Genomic DNA, 18,622 nt, shown 5'->3' on the forward strand with positions numbered 1-18,622 from the left:
TTAAATCAAACTTGGGCCCTTCTAAATATAGGATCCTTCAAAGCAACTACGCAGGTTGCATGGATGCCCATGAAGTTGATCCTGAGTAACCTTGGGCAAGATGCTTGAACTTCCAGTACCTTTTTACTTGTATCTATTATATTTCTTTTTAAGATTGTTGTGACAATTAAATGAATTAATATATCTAAAACTCCTAGAACTATGTGGTTCATAATAGATACTGTATGTGTTAATGTTTCTCATAATAAATATATATTGTTGATATATAATGAAATAATGTTATTATTGTTATCATTCTTTTCTGCTGTATTCCTAGAGCAATGAATAAATAACAAGGAACTAATAAATTGTGTTGAATAAGAAAAAAGAAAGAAAGAAAATCCATGTTGTCAAATTGAACCATTTGCAAGTATAAGACGTGGCGTACAGAGAGGCATAAATGGAACTTGCAGAGTTTTTATAAATGTTATTTATTTATTTAATTTTTAAAATGTTATTTATTTTGATTAAATTGCCAGTAGATATCAATGCAAACTAAGTACTTTTTAAACTCAGAACATCGGCCGCGGGACAGCCCCCAGGCACATAGACTGGCCACAGCCAGCCTGGCCCGCCTGGGCCAAATAAATAAATAAATAAATAAATAAAATAAAATAAACTCAGAACATCATAAAATAAAAAAGGAATTAATTGAGGATTAAATCTATAATTTTGGAATAAAACTTTATTCAGTTAATTTTAGTATACAAATACATACATGGGCACATAGTTTATAATGACATTAGGTAACATGTGATAAGGTTTTCTTATTAATTTCTAATAATTTCCTAGTAAAGAACGGGTGATCCATTCTGTCAGATGCAATTAAAAGAAATATCTGTTTTCATCTATTCTCCTCTTGGCATTTCTTTTATTATCTTGCCCTTTCCATGTCCTAAAGCCATTTTTTAAAGTCTTATCTTGAATAAAGGGCCTTCATTTTAAAAAATTATTACATATAGCAAAATTCCATGATGACAGCATATAGACTTATCAAATATAATATTTTATCATATTTGCTTTAGATTAAGAAATACAGATTCAATAAATCCAGCCATTCAATCATTTTAATTTTTTTTAGCTTCTACTATATGCCAAGTGCTGTTCTTGCCACAAGAGGTACAAGAGAACAATGAAGCAATGTCCCTACTCCTGGGAATTTACATTCTAATGAGCATGAGGTAAACCGAAACACCAATAGAAAATATACATATTATATACAAAGCACATGGTATGTCAGTAGTTGAGACATACTGTGGAGAAATTTATGCAGGGAAAGGAAAGAAGATAAGAGAAAAGGCAATTTTAGATAAAGGTGGTCAAGGAAAGCGACTCTGATCTGATGGCTTGAAACAGTTCTCCATGAGGCACGAGGACAACCCTTGTGGAAAGGTGTACCTAGAAGATTGAAGGAGAAGCCTCCAGGACTGCAGAAATGGAAATGCTGTTATTATTACTATGTGACTATACATAAAAAAATGTATATAGTATATTTTTAAACTCTATATCATGTATATCATACTAGATAGATTATGTTGCATTTTCTCAACATTACATTATATAAGATTTATCCAGGTTATATGCATTATTTCACTTATTTAAACTATGGTATATTATGCCATTGAACTAATAATACATTATATTAATAATATTAATAATAATATCAATACCTTATGGTAGATGCTTATGCAGCCTCCTTTATAATAAAATGCATTTGTTCTATTTTAATTTTTTAAAAAGATTTTATTTATTTATTCATGAGATATACACAGAGAGAGCCAGAGACATAGGCAGAGGGAGAAGCAGGCTCCCTGCAGGGGAGCCTGATGCGGGACTTGATTTCAGGATCCCGGGATCACAACTTGAACTAAAGGCAGATGCTCAACCCCTAAGCCACACAGGTGCCCAAAAATGCTTTTAGATATTAATGTATACATATTTCTGTGCACAGCTTCTGAAGTTTCCGTAGGCATTGTATCTGAAAAATAAACTATTGGTTTGAAGGATAGACATCTTTAGCCAGACATAATTGAATCGCTTTTGTATGTGTTCTATCAATTTACTTTTCCATTAGCCTCCATGAAAATTCATAACTATCCATATCACCATCAATGTGATTTTAATTTAGTCAGATATTTCTTTTGACGAATTGGAAATCATACTCATTGTGTTTTACTCTAAATTCTTCTGATTTCTATTGAGTTGGGCATTCTTGCATATGTTCATGAATATTCTATTGTCCTCTTGTGTAAATTCCCTGTTCATATCCTTCACTGTTTTTGTATTTGATTATTTATAGTTTTATTATTAATTTAGAAGAGCTTCTTCTCTTTCTTTCTCACTGGATGTTAATTCTTGATTGATTAGGTGTATTAACAAATGAATCCCTGAGTCCGGTTTCTCTTGTTTGTTACGTGGCTTAAACAATAAGGAAAACTTATTTTTCTATGCAGCACAAATTACAAAGTAGGTGTCTTAAAGGTTGGTCAGTTCAATGGCTTCAGTAATCATCAAGAATACAGTTTCTTTCGATCTTCAGGTCAGCCATGCTTAACATTTCTCTTTCACCCTTTGGTTTTTTGTTCCTGTCCTTGTCACTGGGTGGCTGCCATATAGGCATCACATCAAGGCATGGAAAAAGCTACTAGAAAAAGTGCCTGTGTGATCTTTTAAAAGTAAGCAAATCTTTCTGAGGAACACCCATCACATTCATGCAGCATTGGTTAAGGAGTTACCCCAAACCAATCATAAGCAAAGAGAATGCTAAAAATCAATAACTGACTAGCCCTTTCACACTCCTGAACTGGGAATGGTGTCCCCTTCTTTGAGAGATAAGCCTCTGAACCCCATCAGACTTCTTTTAGCAAGGAAGATGAGAATAGATGTCTAGTTTGTCTACAATGCAAAGTGAATGCTATGGTTATGATAATAGTGTGTAGCTATTGTAAATGGAATCTCTGGCTACCTGCATTTTCTTTTTTTCTTTTTATTTTTTTAAGATTTTATTTATGTATTTATTCATGAGAGAGAGAGAGAGAGAGAGGCAGAGACACAGGCGCGAGGGAGGAGCAGGCCCCATGTGGGGATCCTGATGTGGGACTTGATCTTGGGTCCCCAGGATCACGCCCTGGGCTGAAGGCAGTGCCAAACTGCTGAGCCACCCAGGCTGCCCTGGCTACCTGCATTTTCTAAATGTTTATTACTGATTTACAGTGATGCCAATAATTATATGATTTTTTTTGTTAGCAACCTTGCTGAATTCCCTTAATAGCTCAAATAACATAACAGTAGGTTTGCTTGGAATTTTAATGAATATTGTCATATATTAAGGACAATTGTATTTTCTTTTTCATTGCTTATTCCTTCTTATTTCTTTTCCTTCTTGTATTGGCTAGGACGTCTGATATAATGGTAAATAATAGTAGAGATAGAATCTTTGTCTTGATTCTAATTTTTACAGTAACTATTTTTCTGAATAGCCTCATATACTAGAACTATCTGTGCATTTGGATATTTCTAAGGGAGGTATCCAGCCCCAAAGATATCAAATTTGTAACAGTTATGCATGATAGAAATGAATTATGTTGTGAGGGCTTGAGATTCCCATTGAAAGAAGTTTCCAAGTAATGGCTTGCCAACTTCTTGTTAAGTATAGTAACAATAAATCAACATTATCTAAAAAATAGGACCCTGGATTATACCCAAACCATTAGATATTCCCCTGACACCCTCCCCGCCCATATGAATAAGCAGGGATCCATTTCTTGACACATTCATCCATTTTCTTCACACAACAAACTTAAAAAAAAAAAAAAGACTAACTCTAGGATAGGCTTAGGGAACTCATACTATAAAAAAATTTAGAACTTGTCTCTGCCCTCTTAGAAACTAGATTTATGTCAAAGAAAAATATATACATATATTAATTAGTTACAGAATTACATAGTAAGAGCTACAAAGAGCTATACAAAATGCTAGGAAATGAATGCTGAAAAATTCACCTACATGTAAAATTTAAGAAAAAAGAGGTTGCAATTCTGTAGATGGATACATTATAGAGAGTATGCAGTGGAAGTGCACAATAGCAGCAGAGTCAAATGTCACAAAATTGGGCAGACATGGAAAATGACATTCATATTCTTTAGTGAAAGCTCAGGTTCTCTTAGTCCATTCAGGTTCTGAGGAAGGCTTCTGTTTGTCTTGTTAAATCCAACAGCTATTGCTGTATTTTACTGTTGTTTGGTTACTGTGGTTGCTTAGCCACGTTCAAGTTCCCAAGTTGGTTGAAGCTTCTGGGACAATGTCTGGGGAAAAGGAAACAAGACTAGTAGGTGGGGGAAGACCGGGGCGAAGGGATGTGCATGCGTGAGAAGAGATATTATATTCTTCTTCCTTTTGGATCCTGGTACATGGGAGTTTGTCACAAACTGCTAATAGCCTTGAGACCTAATGCTTCAGTGGTAGAGTGTGTCTTTGCCAGTGTCAACTAAGAAAAGTGGTGGAACTGAAATAAAGCAAAAGTATTAACTTGGGATCTCAGAATTGTAACTTGGGGAGCACAGATTTGAGTAGAACCCCAAATTGTGTCCTCTAGGGAACAAAAGTCAAGGGTTTTAAAAAACAAAAAAAGAATGCTTGTGTGTGTTGTTTACAAAGAATTTTAGATGTTGGTGGCAGAAAACTAAACTTGGCTGAATATAACTGGCTACTAAGGCTATCACCAAGCAGTTTTTTACTGCAGCAAAGTTGCAGGTGTTCTGGGAGAGTCTTTGGAATAGTTGCAGTGTGGCCCAGTTCAAAATTCATGGTTTCATCTGGTTAGGACGTGACCCCCCACCCTGTTCCATTTTTAAACTCTTGACCATAAGTGACTCCTTTCCATTTCACCTTTCATACTAAGTAACTGGTAAAGAAGTCCCCTTACTAGTCTACTCTAGCCTAAAACATTAACTCCAATTTGAAATTCTTTCATTCTGACAGCAAAAAAAAAAAAAAAAAAAAATCAGCTTTGAATCCTGATGAAGTGTAATGCAACCACCAGTGATCCAGTCTCTTACAAAATACACAGTATTCACAAGGTGCCCCCATTCACAATTCCCCACAAAGAGGAGAAGAGATCAACCTTGTATTTATAATTGAAACCCAGCAAGGGCTGCTCTGTGAGGGTTTTTCATCTTGTGAATCCAAGTCCATCTGGACGAAAAGATAAAACTTTACATAGATCATACGAATGGCACACACAGATTACATTCCAGAATTGTCATTAAAAGGCTTTTACCAAGTTAGAGATCCTCAGTGTCATCCAAAGGTTGACGCTACCCTGTGACTTCTTCAAGAATTAAATTACAATCTGAGAATTTCAATAAACCAACGTTCAATTAGTACCATTGTTTGTTTTTCCTTAGTCTTGTCAAAAGGAAGATTAATGTGAAGGTTTTTTTCCTGCGCTCAATATAGCTTCCCATATAGAAATGTGGTAGCTGGATCAAAATTCCATTTAGATGTGGAGAAACTCACTAGTGTGTGATGAACTTTCACCTTTCCTCCAGTTTCCCTTGCCTTTATTTTTTTTTTCCCCCGAGTAAGTAACCACTTACAGTGTTTAACCCTCCCCGTTCACCCTCCCTCTCCTGTGATGCTGAATACTATAATCCTGGGTCTCACTGCATAGGTGGAAACAAAAAGAGTTTGCAAAGGTGTAAGTTAAGAGAAAACACCTGTAGGGTCATTTTATAAATGGAATCACTAAGAAGCAGTGCTTCTTGCTGGGAAATAGCACAGAACCTTTAAATCACAGAAATTAGAGACAGGAGACCCGTCAGGTCACCTTGTCCACCTCCTATAGCAGCTTGATGTGTTTTGTGTGAAATGACATGAACAGTGAAGCATTTCTAGCAGCCCTGGGGAGACCCCACTCTTCGGTAATGCATCTTCCTGTTGAGAAAATGTCACTGAGAGCAGTTCAGCTTTTCTTTTGCCTAATATCACATTGTTCTGGTTTGCTATAGCCTTTAAAAATGCAATCGCACTTACTTTTGCTCCTCCATCTTTAAAACCTACAGCCTTGTAATACTACATTATTACTGTCTTCCTTTGTAATTATTTCAGCCAAGCTATACAAATTTGCCTCTTAAATACTAACTTAAAAATCAGTCCCCATTGCTAAATCTGTTGCTTTTCTGAAGGATTATTCATTGCACTCCTATTCACTTGGATTCAGGAACTGTTTCTCATAGTTTCATGGTAAATGTGTGTTTATGGAATCCAGAAGTTTTGCTCAATTTTTATTGAAATGAAGATGATGTTCAAGCCAGTGACTGGACCTCACATTTCCATTAAGATTCAGAGAAATTTGCTGCCAGCAACTAAAGTCATGATTTATTTTTCTCCAAGACATCATCAAATTTAGTATCCCACAGATTTTAATACTTCTTAGTTTATCAGGCTATCCAGGCATGTATCTGAATAAACATTGTCATTTAATACCTCTTGCTCTGGGCAAGACCCAAGGATAGCTATGTGACTGACACTTTCTCGAACGAATTATTCCTTCTATAAGTATTTTTAAATGTCATATATTACACTACCTTCTATAAGATAAAACTTCACATTCTGCAGTTACAAAGCCCCCACTTCTCCTAGTTTAGAAAATGGAGACATAATCTCCACTCAAGGTGTTTGGGTGGATAAAAAGTCAGTTGACCTTCATTCTTTGCCCATCTCATTGCATGTTTTGCCCATCTCATTGCATGTTAGTTTTCAGCTGATCTCCATTTGGAGATTAATTGAGGTGCCCAAAATGTGGGCATTATGATGGCTCAAACTTAAAACTCTTCCAACCCTGAGAAGGATGATGTTGAGAGAAAGAGTTACTTATCTGGAGTTAACTTCTGGAGACTTGACTGACAGCAGGAGCTGGATTCTTGCCCATACGTGACAGTTGAGTAGTGATAACAAACATATGACTTCTTTCAGAGGGGATCAGAATATTTTTGGACCAATAAAACAAAGACTCCAATGAACTGGTCTCAAAAGGAAAGAGGGAGAGGGGAGGGATTGCCAGAACAGGGGAAGGGAGAGAAGATCAAGGGAGAGAGGGCTGGTAGATCTAGAGAGATAGGGAAGGAGACAAAGAATTAGTGTGTTGGATTCTTACTATGCAAATACATGCTTGATATACATTATCTTATTTACTCATTACTGAAACAATTTCCAGGTAGGTAAGTAGAAAACAGGTCTGTCTAACTCTCTGGCTCATACCCTTCCAACTTCCCAGTGCTGCACTATTTTTCAATGACGTGAGATTAATGAGACAATAATGTTGGTAAAGTGTTCCAATTTCCTTTGAGAAAAAAAGCCATAAAATTTTATTGTTATTGTTACTCTTATTATTGAAGTCAGTGAATGCTTTACTAGTGCCATTGATGTACCTAAAATTACTCTCATTTATTTCATTTAGAGGAATAAAGTCTAAAAATAAGAACAAGCATATTTATTGGGATTTAGATCCAGCCAGTTATCTAGTTCAACTGAAACTTTTGCCAATCAGGATCCTAAGGACTAAATCTGTGACTATGATCATAGAGGGTCTTAGGGGAAGTTGAAAACTATAACCCAGTAGATGCTCTTTCTAATGCTGCCTCTCCCAAGAAGTAGGAAAGGAGGTGAAGGCTGAGTAATATTCCATTGTGTATATATATCCCATCTTCTCTATCCATTCATCTGTTGAAGGACATTGTGGCTCCTTCCACAGTTTGGCTATTGTGGACATTGCTGCTATGGACATAGAGGTGCAGGTGTCCTAGTGTTTCACTACATCTGTATCTTTGGGGCAAAATCCCAGTAGTGCAATCGCTGGGTCATAGGGTAGCTCTATTTTTAACTTCTTGAGGAACCTCCATACTGTTTTCCAGAGTGGCTGTACCAGTTCACATTCCCACCAACAGTGCAAGAGGGTTCCCCTTTCTCCACATCCTCTCCAACATTTGTTATTTCCTATCTTGTTAGTTTTCGCCATTTTCACTGGTGTGCTTTTGATCTGTATTTTCCTGATGGCAAGTGATGTGGAGCATTTTTTCATGTGCTTGTTGGCCATGTCTATGTCTTCTTTAGAGACAAATACCTACCATTTGCTTCAATGTGGGTGAAACTGGAGGGTATTATGCTGAGTGAAATAAGTCAATCAGAGAAGGACAATCATATGGTTTCACTCATACATGGAATATAAGAAATAGTGAAAGGGACTATAAGAGAAAGGAAAGGAACTGAGTGGGAAAAATTAGAGAGGGAGACAAACCATGAGAGACTCCTGACTCTGGGAAACAAACAAACGGTTGCGGAAGGGGAGGTGGGTGGGGGATGGGGTATCTGGGTGACAGGCACTGAGGAGGGCACTTGATGGGATGAGCACTGGGTGTTATATGTTGGCAAATTGAATTAAATTTTAAAAATAAAAAAAATACCCCAATAGGGACAATAAAAAAAAGAAAGAAAGAGGGTAAATTCAGGTGAAAGTCCCCAAAATATTCAGTCTTCTAACTCTAATTGTTAAAGAATGAATGCAGTAATACATCCTCTCCGTGTTTGTAGAAATAACAAGGGGCTCAATTCAGATAATTGACTTTGCCAAGAGGGCATTTTTCCCCTTTTCTATGAAAAAGAGTTAATTGTACTAGTTATGAAAAACAAAATTATGTAAAGGACAGGAAGGCATTGTAAAGGGACGTGGTGTTAGGCACACATTCAATTGCGCACTAGAACACTGGCAGGGCTATTTTACTTTTGCCATTTTTAAAAGTCTCTATCCTAGGAAATAATTCAGTTTTCTTCCAAAAAGTTGCATATCTGCACAATAATCACCAGCTAGACCTGTAATTTAAGACTAATGAGAATTTGATCCGAGTTTTTAGTGTGGCTCTTATGTATAGTCATCATTTGCCTAGCTTGGGGTTTCTTATGTTCAGATTTTTCAACATTCTCTCTCTCTCTCTCTCTCTCTCCTCCTCTCTCCCTCTCTCTCTCCCTCTCATTTATTTGTATTTGTATTTTTATTTTTTAAAAAGATTTTATTTAGTTATTCATGTGAGACACACACGGAGAGAAAGGCAGAGACACAGGCAGAGGGAGAAGCAGGCTCCATGCAGGGAGCCTGACGTGGGACTCGATCCAGGAACCCCAGGATCACGCCCTGGGCGGAAGGCAGGCACTAAACAACTGAGCCACCCAGGGATCCCCTGTTTTTTATTTTTTTTTAAAGGTTTTATTTATTTATTCATGAGAGACACAGAGAGAGAGGCAGAGACTTAGGCAGAGGGAGAAGCAGGCTCCTTGCAGGGACTCCAGAATCACGCCCTGAGCCAAAGGCAGACGCTCAACCACTGAGCCACCCAGGCGTCCCTCTCTCTAGTTTAATTAGAAGAACTCTGTACTTTGATCCTGGGTCCTAACTGGACCTTAAACCACAAGGAATGGCCATGTGATCACCCTCTTGTTTTCAGAAAAGTGAGGTCTGGAGAAAACAAGTCCTTCCCCCACCCCCGCCCATCAAAAAGTCCCATAATTACTTAGCAGTACTTGAGATTTAATCTAGGTCCCCTTACACTGTGTCATTCCTTCATTTCATTGATGATAAGTTTGGACAAACAAACCTTTTATTTTGCCTTGAATTGATCTCATCTTTTCCCTAAAAGAACAATATAAAAAGGAGATAGGAAATTCTCTACTGGCTGTGGCTAAGGCTAGGGAAGGTGGAAAACACCATAGCCTTGCCTATTCCTTTCTGAGTCCTTGTACATGCTACAACTGTTGCATTGCAAAACTAAGCCTATGCATTGCATTGAGGCCAGCAACTATTATGTAGCCATACATATATTCGGGAATGAAAAACTCATCGGTTAATATAGATTCCACCATAGCGTATTATTCTTCATTGTAATCTTTAAGGCATTTCTCTATCAGCATCTTCCAAAGTTCTCTTTTCCTTTCTCAATCTTGCTACAGAAAGTGCCCAGCTCTGAGAACTGGGGGAAAAGGAAGAGGGGACATAGAGGTAATGGCAGGGAAGAGAGGAAGAGAGATTCCAGCCAAGGAGTTGTCAGCATGTGTGGAAAGCCTACATCGGTAGGGTTTCTTTGGGCTAAAAATTAGTTTATTGGACTCACAATACCTGCCTGTTATTTTTTGGTACTTCCTCACACGAAAAAATTTGTCCCTATCATTACCTCCTTCTTCTCCATACTCCACCTTCCCAGGAATCTTGTTTTCTTTAACCAACTCCTTTCCAAATTGAAAGAAAAAGAAAGGAAATCTTTTTGTTTTATATTTTGAGCAGCTTATTACTTTTACATAGGGGAGCATTTTAATTTCCCAGGCTAAAACTAGTACAGCATTTAAGAAATAGTAGATGCTAAAAATATCCATTGAGTGGATTGATTGGATTTGGTGATGAGCTTAATAGTCATTTTTTTAAGTATCTACAACTGATCAGGCTTTGTGGAATTGGGTGACAACCCTGTGATTAAAAAACTGACTGTAGTCTAATAGAAGAGATGAAGAGGTAAATAGACTTGGATGTCAGAAGCACTTGGCCTATTTATCAAACATTTATTTCAGGATGGCAGGAGCATTGAGGGACGTGGCAGGAGACAGTACAGGGAGGGACCAGAGTGTGAAAAGTCTTGTATGTTATACTAGGGAGTTTGGGTTTTATTCTCTGGGTACTAGGTAACAAGTGGAGAGGCCTTCAACTGAGAAGTAACATGATCCTTCTTTTTCTTTTGAAGAAAGGAACCTAAAAATGATATGTAAGGGTCATGGCAGACAGTCTAGCGAGCCTTTTCAATAGCCCAAGTGAGATATGATGAGGGCTCCCGGAGGCAGTGGAGATGGGGGACAGAGGTTCTTTATGCACTAGACTTTGATGACTGGGAGGGGCATTGTATAGGACTGAGGTTGCTCTGGTGGTAAGTCACTAAATTATTGTGAGAACACAGGATGCAGGTGGGATTTATATTCAACGTGCCTTTCATGGATTGTCTTTCATGTAGCAGGAGCTGCCTAGGAACCTGATATAAGATGACTGAGAAATAGTTCCTACCATAAGGGATCTCAGTGTTTAGTGAGCAGGGACATAGGATTAAAAAGTGAATTATGTTGTGGTAAATGTAATAATGACTAGTAATGGCCAAACTTTAGAGTGACTACTATGTGCTAGACATTTGTGTTAGTCCCTTCAGGCCATTATAATAAAATACCATAGACCTGGGTAGGTCTAACAACAGAAATTTATTTCACACAGTTCTGGAGGCTGGCAAGTCCAAGATAAAAACACTGGTAGATTCCATATTTGGTGAGGTCATGCTTTCTGGTTTGCAGATAGTTGTCTTCTCATTGTATCTTCACATGGTGGAGAGGAGAGAGAGAGAGAGAGAGAGAGAGAGAAAGTATGCTCTCTAATGTCTTCTTAAAAAGGCATTAATTCCATTCATGAAGTATCCACCCTCATGATCTAATTATCTCCCAGATGCCCATATCCTAATACTATCACTTTGGGGATTTTAGATTTCAACATGTGAATGTTGAAGAACACAAACATTCAATCCATCACAATAGTCTTCTAAATATTTTATATGAACAACTTCTTACACCTTTATAACAATCTTAAAAAGATTAAACAATCTTAAAAAGGTGTCATAATTATCCCCAAGTGAAGCACAGAGAGGTTAGACAACTTGTCCAAAGTCATAAACTGGTAGTGCTAGAGCCAATATGTAATCCTAAGAAGTGTGGCCCCAGACTCCATGTTATTGAACATAAAATATACTTCCTCTCTGATGGAGGTACATGCAGGAGACTGTGTGTGAATACAGGTGTGTTAAGAATTTTGTTTTGGTTGTGCAATATTAAAGGTTTTTTCCCCCAGGAGACAATTGAAAATTTGAATTTGAAGCTGGAAAATAGACAAAAGCTGAAAACATAATTAAAATTTGCATAAAATTAAAGCAGTGGGAGTGTTTCTCCAGGGGAGAATATTTGGTGCAAGATTAGAAGGCCCTGCTCTGGAAGCCCTAACACACAGTGAATGTACAAAGGATAGGCCAACAAATGAAATGGCCACAGAATTATTAGACATTGGAAAGAATGGAATACAAATATCAGGATAGAGTTTCTAGAAAGACAGAGTAAGGGGATCCCTGGGTGGCGCAGCGGTTTGGCGCCTGCCTTTGGCCCAGGGCGCGATCCTGGAGACCCGGGATCGAATCCCACGTCGGGCTCCCGGTGCACGGAGCCTGCTTCTCCCTCTGCCTATGTCTCTGCCTCTCTCTCTTTCTCTCTCTGTGACTATCATAAATAAATAAAAATAAATAAATAAATAAATAAATAAATAAATAAATAAATAAATAAATAAATAAATAAATAAAAAGACAGAGTAAGGGTGAACAATGTCAAGTGCTATGGGCAAGTTATGCAGGACTGAAATTTAACAATTGGTTCAATGTAGCAATTGGAAGATTAGTGATGGTTTTGGTAAGAACAACTGTCTGATAGTGAAAATAGCTATACTATAAGAGGTTGAAAACAAAGGTCATGCAAAGAGTGATTGATAATTTATTTAAGAAGGTAGTTTATCAAAAAAAGAAATTTCTAGTCTAGTAATGCATTCAATCATCAGACATAATTTGAGAAATAGTTTTAAGAAGGGGCAGAACAGAACAGAGCATTGCGACTACTTTTTTCCAGAGGAACAAATTAGCTTGTGGATTGAGGGTGTTCAATCACGGTGGCCATTATTTGTACTTCACCTGTGTCAGATGGGAACTTAGCAATGTATCTATCCGTACTACACTTTTATTCATTAACTCATTCATTTACTTATTCAGGAAACATTAGAAAACGCTTGCTAAGTGTCGCACACGCAGACTACATGGAAATGTAAGTGCTGGTATGGGGGATGAAAGAGGAAAAGAGTGTCATGAGGGAAGGCTGACATGGGAAACCAGCCAGGCATAGGGATCAACATTATAAGGCCAGAGAGAGCAAAAGGACATTGCCTATTCATTAAATTGTGTCAAGAGCAGTGAGGATAGAATTTATGAGGGTTGGAGAGACACAGTGTTATTATTGGCAGAAGGTAGGAAAGGCAAAATCATGGCTTGACAAAAAGGAGCTAGACTGGATCAGATTTTATTTTAAAAACCTTTAAAACTAAAAAAAAAAAAAAAAAAAAAAAACCTTTAAAACTGTCTATCCACATGATGACATTTTAAGATCAGTACTCGTAATACTAAGATTGCGTCTTATGTTTCTCTCTCTCAAAATATTTATAACCATCATATTTATGAATATGGGATATCTATTTCATACAAAGTCATTTTATTAGCAAGGTTTAGTGTTTTCAAGTTGGTATTTCAATATTTTATATCACATATTATTTTTTTTGTAACAGTTGCCCATTGTGTATGAAGAAGCATTGTTTCCTGTACAAAGATGCTGATAGAGATGATTCAAGGAATAACGGATTTCTCCTTGGATCTTGATCCAGGTTGTGTGATAGAGCCACCTGTGAAACAAATGTACTAATGCATTGGAGAAACAGCTTAAACTAGTGTGACTATGGCCAGGGAGGAGAGTTTTAAAAAATGGAGGGAAAAAAAAATGCCATAAAGAGGAAAAGTGGAATGAATGGATGTCAGGGAAAGGCTAGAAAAAGAAGATGGAGAGGAGGCCAACAGGAAGTTCTGGAAGATGAAATGCAGAATGAGAACCTCTGTTATAATTGGCTTCAAAAATGGGAAAAATTAGAGAGGGTGACAAAACATGAGAAACTCTGAACTCTGGGAAATGAACAGGAGTAGTAGAAGGGGAGGTGGGCGGGGGGGTGGGGTGACTGAGTGATGGCCACCGAGGGGGGCACTTGACGGGATGAGCACTGGGTGTTATACTATATGTTGGCAAATCGAACTCCATATGTATATGTATATATAAACAAAAACAAAAAATGACATATTTGAATAAACATGAAGTACTTATTTTGTTTCTGGTTTTCCTATTGTGGCAAATGGTATGTGAAGTGTTAATTTGTTGTAGATTAAAACTTGAGACACCAAACAACATTGTTTTACTTGCCTGTAATAACCCTTACCCCCTAAAGACCGACTGGTGTTCATCATCTGCTCTTGGACAAATAGCGTAAAGCAGCATAAAACCAACAGAATTTTCAGCTTCTAATGTAAAGTGTATGTATTTATGTGATTGAGATACGACAGTTCCCTGCTAAATACAGAGGACAAGAGAGACAGATATGTTGTTTAATGGGGAGGGGGGTCATCTTAGAAGCTGCCTACCACAGCACCCAACTCCATTCGAAGATGAGAAGGAAGGTGTTTCAAAGTGTAATCCAGGCTTCATGAGAACCCCTCACACAGCATGTGCCCTAGTGATTTGGGAGACATGGAGGATGGGTACTTGACTTTTGGGCTGGTTAGCTTATTAGTAACTAAGAAAAGAGGCCACACTGGGACCAGCCTCAACTGTACCAATGGTGGAATAATGTAAGGGGAAGACACCTTGAGAGGACCCCCCATTCAAGAGGGCTTTCCATCAGCAATAAGGGGAACACCCCAGAAAGAGTTTATGGGTGGATTTCCAGATGTAGAAGCCAAAGGGGAAGGTGCTTCACCTTGTAAGCTGCCAGTCAGTGGAAAAAAGGCATTTCAACTCCATGAAATTGTAACCAGAAGTACCGACTGAGGATAGGTATTTCTGAGAAATCCATGGAAACACCTAGGATAGAAAAGCCGGAAGACCAAATTAAAATTTTACCAGTCTCTTAGGATGTTTTCTGATCCATAACCTCTCTGCCCAACCCCAATCAATTTACACATTCTGAAGAGGCTAGAAACTAGAGGCAATAGGAGAGAAATAGTAAACCAGTGCATTCCACCTAAGACAGACTCAAGCTAGAGAGTTAAGGTGTCTTTAATTGGAAGAAAGTGGAGAGTTTTAATACTGGATGTTGCTGGTAGTGTTAATATTTATGTATTATTCAATTGCCAGTATTAAAGGGAATAATTAGAGAAAACAAAATTGCTTTGCTTGGTATCCTAACACATTTACCTCATCTAAAAAGTCAGCATTGTCTTATTATATCATTCTCTTTTTAGATCTATTATTATGTCTGAAAGCTAAAAAGAGTGGTACAATAATAAGATTCTTCAAATTATAAAAACAGAGATTGGAGTTTGATATCAGATCTTTTTATTAGATACAATGCCTCTCTGAGCCTTAATTTCCTTATATATGTAAACAAATCAATTTCCCTGTTTATTTCACTGAATCTTAAAAATTCCTAGTCTTTAGATTATGTTTTATTTTAATATACCAAAACCTATTAGAAAAAAAAATACTCTCCGTGATGCTATTTTAGACCATAAGAATCTACAGTGTAGTTATCAGGTCTCATTTTCTATTCTCACCCTCTGGTTCTTGAATATATGCGCTTCATCCATGAATCTACTGTATTTGTCTTTTGTGAGATTGGACCATATTTCTTCAATGTGCCCTGTTTCTGCAATCTGCATCTTTTATTTCTTTGAGCTTGTTCCTAATTTTTTAAAATCTATAGCAACCTAGCCATTTACCAGGGACAACAATTTTATATATATAATCTGACTGATCTCTAATTTCTGGCATCCATTTCTTCTCTACCCCCATCTCTCCTTCTCTCTCTATCCTTCCTGACTCTTGACCCATTCAATATTCAACATTACCTCAAAAGGAAAATGAAAGTATCACTTGAAAAGATTCATTTCCAAAAAAATGAAAAGAAAAAATAAAAAAAGAAAAAAAATTCTTCAATTTCCCTCAATCTCTTCCTTTTTTTTTTTTTTTTAAGATTTTATTTATTTATTCAGCAGAGACACAGGCAGAGGGAGAAGCAGGCTCCATGCAGGGAGTCCGATGTGGGATTCGAGGATCACTGAGCCAAAGGCAGATGCTCAACCACTAAGCCACCCAGACAATCCCTTCAATCTCTTCCTTACCTACTTCCCTTCACCAAATTGTCCTCGTTCTCCTTCAAAGTGATTTTGCAATATACTTTTTCACCTAACCGTGCTAGTTCTTTATATCTTAACTAAATTATTACCATAAATTGGAATGTACATTCTCATCTCTAGGTTTTCACACTCAGATGTGTATAGCTCTGACATTTCTGAAATATGTGTCCAGTCCTGTCATTTTCTGTTTTAAAACTTTCATATTTCTCCGCATTATATATAGGATAGTCTCTAACTTCTTACTTAGCATGACATTTGAGGCTGTTTGCAACATGACCACAACTTGCCTTAGCAATTTCATCTCTTATCTTTTTCTACACCCTGGTCAGACATGCCATGCCATGCATGTCCACATCTGTTGGCTTCTACATATGCTATTCCTTCCACCCAGATCTCAGATTGCCTTTTCTTTTCTTATCCAGTTATCAAATTCCTCTTCCTCACCTTCTGTGCAAATATCAAATATCAAGTACTCTCCTCTGTGAAGCTTTTCATATAATGTTAAGTAAAGTTAATCACCCACCTCTGTGCTTCAGTATACCTTCCAACTCCCCAATTCCCTTTGGTTGGCAGTCTTTGTGTTTTGTCAGACATCATCAGGGACTGAGGACTGAAAGTAAGTTTGTTTGTCCTTTTAGACACCTATGGGTAAAGAAAATGCTCTGGTTTAATTAAAATAGCTAATATATTTTTAGGGTTTACTATACATGAGGCACTGAAGACATTACTTACATTTTCTTATTTTATTCCAACAACCGTACACTGTGATTTCCTGAAGGAAGACACTTGGTTTATTCATTGTAGGCTCCTTGGTGTCTGGAACAGTGTGTGGTCCCTACAGATACTGAAGAGTTCTGCTGACTGATGGAATGAATTAGCAAATGAACAAACAGCTCTATGAGGAATGGATGATCACAACTCCCATGGGACAAATGAGGGACACAAAGCAAGCGCAGTTAAGTGAGTTGATTGTTACACATAAAATATGTTGTAGTTGAAAGCGTGTCTACTAATACCATAGTCAATGGTTTTTAAACATTTATGTGATAGTGTTCTATTTAGTTGGGCTGGGCAATGGGAGTTATTTTAGAAGCAACCTTTGGAAAGGAGACAGCACGGAAACCAGTCCCTACATAAAGCAAAACGATAATAACAACTACAAGCAACCATCATACAACCAACCACAGTACTTTCATCAGAAATGAGATTTAAGTACTGCAAGGATATTCGAGTGAATTTAATTAAGGCATGTAGAAATTGCAAATGAGAAGAATAAGTGGGATTTTAGATACCTCCCATCACAAAGGGAAGGTGCTTTATAACCCAAAGCATGTGGATCAGGATGTGTGTCAAATAAGGGCGGTGCTTTATAATCGAAACAGACATGTTCTTTCCATTGCAGCAAAAGAAAAATATTTAATTATATGTTAGATATATACAGTAAATACATGAAAGGACATATTTAATTATGTATCCAAATGTTTTACTCCTTCATATCCCTCAAATATTAACAAGTGGGCTGGAATTGGTAAAGGATTGCTTTAAAATGTTATCATCAAAAGGTAGAGCCTGGGCAGCCCTCTGTGCTTCAGTATGCCCTCCAACTCCCCAATTCTCTTTGGTTGGTAGTCTTTGTGTTTTGTCAGACATCATCAGGGACTGAGGACTTTTAAACTAAGTTTGCTTATCCTTTTAGACACCTATGGGTAAAGAAAATGCTCTGGTTTAATTAAAATAGCTAATGTATTTTTAGGGTTTACTATGCATGAGGCACTGAAGACATTACTTACATTTTTCTTATTTAATTCCAACAACCATACACTGTGATTTCCTGAAGGAAGACAATTGGTTTATACATTGTAGGCTCCCTGGTGTCTGGAACAGTGCATGGTCCCTACAGATACTGAAGAGTTCTGCTGACTGATGGAATGTTCGAGTGAATCTAATTAATTCAGCCCGGGTTGCTCAGTGGTTTAGCGCCGCCTTTGGCCCAGAGCCTGATCCTGGAGACCCAGGATCGAGTCCCATGTCCGGCTCCCGGCACGGAGCTGGCTTCTCCCTCTGCCTGTGTCTCTGCCTCTCTCTGCATCTTTCTGTGTCTCTCATGAATAAACAAATAAAATCTTTAAAAAAAAGATAGAGCCCACCTCACATTATTAAAGATATTTAAATTTTCAGAGTTGAGTGCCACAGAAAGCAATTTCTTTTAGATTAATGGTAAAGTGGATCTCGGTGAAAAGTTATGATAATCAAGAGATAAAATTGCTTTGATACTGAAACTGCCAACAATTTTTTAGAGGGGCCAGTTTGGTCATTCTTCTTTAGCTCATGTGTGCCCCAATAGCATAGTGGAATAATTGAGAACACATCTGCAGAAGACCCAGAGCTGCATTATTAGTTCAAATAACAGCTCAGTCACTCAATAGCTATAATATCTAGGGCAAGTTACTTAACCTCCTTGTACCTCAGTTTACTCATTTGTGTAAGGGTAATGGAACCTCATAAGGTTGTTGTGAGGATTCAATAAA

At 37.5% G+C, this 18,622-nt stretch overlaps 1 protein-coding gene across 4 annotated transcripts in view; it reads left to right on the plus strand.

Moving 5' to 3' along the window:
• ZC2HC1A (zinc finger C2HC-type containing 1A) overlaps window positions 1–18,229 on the plus strand; it is a 184,520-nt gene extending 166,291 nt beyond the window's left edge. For 2 of the 4 annotated variants that reach the window (XM_049103711.1, XM_049103712.1), the window contains 2 exons: window positions 16,899–17,054; window positions 17,958–18,229. The gene's annotated coding sequence lies outside the window, so the exon portion shown is untranslated. Of the gene's footprint in view, window positions 1–1,120; window positions 1,221–12,917; window positions 12,970–13,483; window positions 13,580–16,898; window positions 17,055–17,957 lie in introns of all 4 variants that reach the window. The other 2 variants (XM_049103708.1, XM_049103709.1) reach the window with 2 other exon arrangements.
• Window positions 18,230–18,622: the final 393 nt, after the last annotated feature.

Source organism: Canis lupus, chromosome 29 (genome assembly GCF_003254725.2).
Source record: "Canis lupus dingo isolate Sandy chromosome 29, ASM325472v2, whole genome shotgun sequence".
NCBI classification, from domain to species: Eukaryota; Metazoa; Chordata; class Mammalia; order Carnivora; family Canidae; genus Canis; species Canis lupus.